The following is a 3,160-nucleotide window of genomic DNA, read 5'->3' as shown; positions in this document are numbered from 1 at the left end:
ACTATGCGTAGTTCTATGCAAATTAGAAACTCCTTTCTAATTTCATTCACTCTGGCCAGAGATTCCTGAACTAGCATAAGTGGATCAGCCTTGAACATTCACTTCCTTCACTGGAAGGGGTAGATCCTATATTGATCATACACTATCTTCGTGTACAAATTCCTATACCCAGTAGAGCCCTAATAATTGTCCCTGGAGACTAAGAACTAAACCAAAGCATAGTTCAGTGTACACAAGATGACTATGATGACCTCAAGTCTAAGGATACTTGTACAACTATCACTATGTGAACAACTGCTGACACGTGAGTGAACTCCATCAGTTGTTCAGCTGTGCGAGTCATGTTCAGTGAACTTATTCTATAATAAGCACCTACATACTAGCTATAGTGTCACCACACAAATGTCTATGAGAACAGACATCCTTCATAATGAAGCAAGCATAGTATGTACCGATCTCTGCGGATTATTAATTACCAGTTAGTAATCCTACGACCAGGAACTATTTAAGTTTAGAGTTATCATCTTTTAGGTCTCACTATTATGATCTCATCATAATCCATAAAAAGCTTTACTCTAAACTATGGTATATCTTATTTAAACACTTAAATAGATAGAGCCCGTAATAAAAACAAAACAAGTCTTTTATTAATATCAATGAAATCAAAACAGACTACACAGGAAGTTATTCCTAAATCCTAATTCATGATTGGACTTAGGACATATTCCTTTCAATCTCCCACATGTACTAAAGCCAATCACTCTGGTATCTAATACCCATCTTGTCTTTATGACGATCAAAGTGACTTTCATAAAGTAGCTTTGTGAGTGGGTCTGCTATGTTGTTATGTGTGTCAACTCTAATTCAATACAATATAAGAAATGTTACCGCGCTCCCACTAACCCTTTTGTAGACGCATGGTTCATCTACGTTTTTTATAAAATCAAACTCTTTGATTGTCTCATCAAAACGGATGTTCCATCTTTCGAGAAGCTTGCTTTAAACCACATATGGTTCGCAGTAGCTTACACACTAGGCTTTCATTTCCCTTGGAAAGAAAACCATCTGGCTATATGCCAGATCTCATAATCGTAGTAAGCAGCAATCGCAAGCAAAATCCGAACTGATTTTAACAGGGCTATAGGTAAAAAGTTTCATCAAAGTCAATCCATTGCCTTTGTTTGAATCCTTTTGCCAAAAGCCTGGCCTTAAAGGTCTCCACCTGGCCATCTGCTATAATCTATCTTTTGTATACTGTATACATAGATTCCATTCCGGATTTTATGGCACTATGCGATTTCTCTGAGTCAACACTACTCATAGCCTCATTATAGGTTACAGGGTCGTCATCATCAATGATCGACAACTCATTGTCATTCTCAATGACAAGGCCATATTACCTCTCAGGTTGGCGAGACACTCTCCCTGATCTATGAATGGGCTGTTCCACAAAAGGTTGTTCAGTCAGAACAGGTGTTTCCACTTGATCCGTAGTAGTTTGTGCTTCTTGAACTTCATCAAGTTTAATTTTGCTCCCACTGTTTCCTTCAAGGATAAACTCCTTTTCCAAGAAGGTAGCATGTCTGGAGACAAACACCCGATGATCGGTGTAAAAGTAATACCCTAAAGTCTCTTTAGGATATCCCACAAAACTACATTTTACGGATCGATATTCCAGCTTATATGGGTCAACTTACTTGACATAAGCTGGACATCCCCAAATCTTAACGTGTTTAAGACTCAGTTTCCTTTCTTTCCATATCTCATACGGAGTTTGAGGAACAGATTTAGAAGGCACCTTATTCAGTAAATATGCTGAGGTTTCCAATGCATAACCCCATAGGAATACTGGAAGATTTGCATAGCTCATCATGGACCGAACTATGTCTAACAAAGTTCAATTTCTCCTTTCAGATACCAATCTGGAGGAGTCCACTGGGAGACTATACCATTTACTTTGAGATAATCTAGAAACACTCCATTAAAGTATTCACCACCTCGATCTAATCGAAGAATTATAATACTATGTTTGGTTTGTTTCTCCACTTTATACTTATATTCTTTGAACTTTTCAAAGGCCTCAGACTTGTGTTTCATCAAACACATATCCGAATCTAGATCTATCATCTATGAAAGTAATGAAGTATGAAAATCCACCCATGGCTTGCTTAGATATTGGTCCACATACATCTGTGTATATCATTCCTAGCAAATTTGCAGTCCACTCTCCATGTCTACTAAATGGAGACTGCAGTGCCACTATAAAGTGAGATTTTCATCATCCCTTTTCTTTTATTAGTTTGTTCAATCTGAAGTAAATTATGTCACATATATACAGACCATTATTTAAAGTACCACGTCCATAAAGAATATTATCTCTAAGAATAGAACATTCATTATTCTCAATAATAAATGAAAATCCAGCCAAGTCTAACATGGGAATAATATTCCTCACAATTGAGGGAACAAAATAACAATTATTTAAAATAATAGTCTTGCCCGTAGGCATATGTAAATGAAATGATTCTACATCTTCAGCAGCAACTCTTGCTCCATTTCCCATCAGTAGAATCACCTCCTCTTCCTCAAGAGTCCTACTTCTCCTTGGTCCCTGCAACAAATTGCAGATTTGAGAACCACAGGCGGTATCTAATACCCAAGTAGAAATTTGATTTAATGACATATTCACTTCTATCATGAACATACCTGAATCAGAAGTGGTAGTCTCACTACCCTTCTTCTTCTTCAATTCTGCAAGGTAAACCTTGCAGTTCCTCTTCCAGTGCCCCACCTTGTTACAGTGAAAGCAAACAACTTTGCTCTTGGGGTCTTCAGCTTTTGGTGGAACCGGCATTTTCTCACCTACTTTCTTCTTCTTGGAAGAGTTCCTCTTCCTTTTCTTACAATTGGAACCTTCACCAATTAGAAGAACAGGACTCTTCTCAGGGGGAAAATTCGATTCCGCAGTCTTCAACATGTTGTGGAGTTCAGGCAGGCTGACATCCAACTTATTCATATGAAAGTTCACAACAAACTGCAAGAACGAACTCGGAAGCGATTGCAAGACCAAGTCTTGGCTCAGCTCCCCATCCATGGCAAAACCAAGTTGTCCAAGACGTTCAATCAAATTGATCATCTTAAGTACATGGTCATTCACAGA

This window comes from Apium graveolens, chromosome 7 (assembly GCF_009905375.1).
Source record: "Apium graveolens cultivar Ventura chromosome 7, ASM990537v1, whole genome shotgun sequence".
Lineage (NCBI taxonomy): Eukaryota > Viridiplantae > Streptophyta > Magnoliopsida > Apiales > Apiaceae > Apium > Apium graveolens.
The sequence above is the reverse complement of the archived record's forward strand: the minus strand, read 5'-3'. Positions refer to the sequence as shown.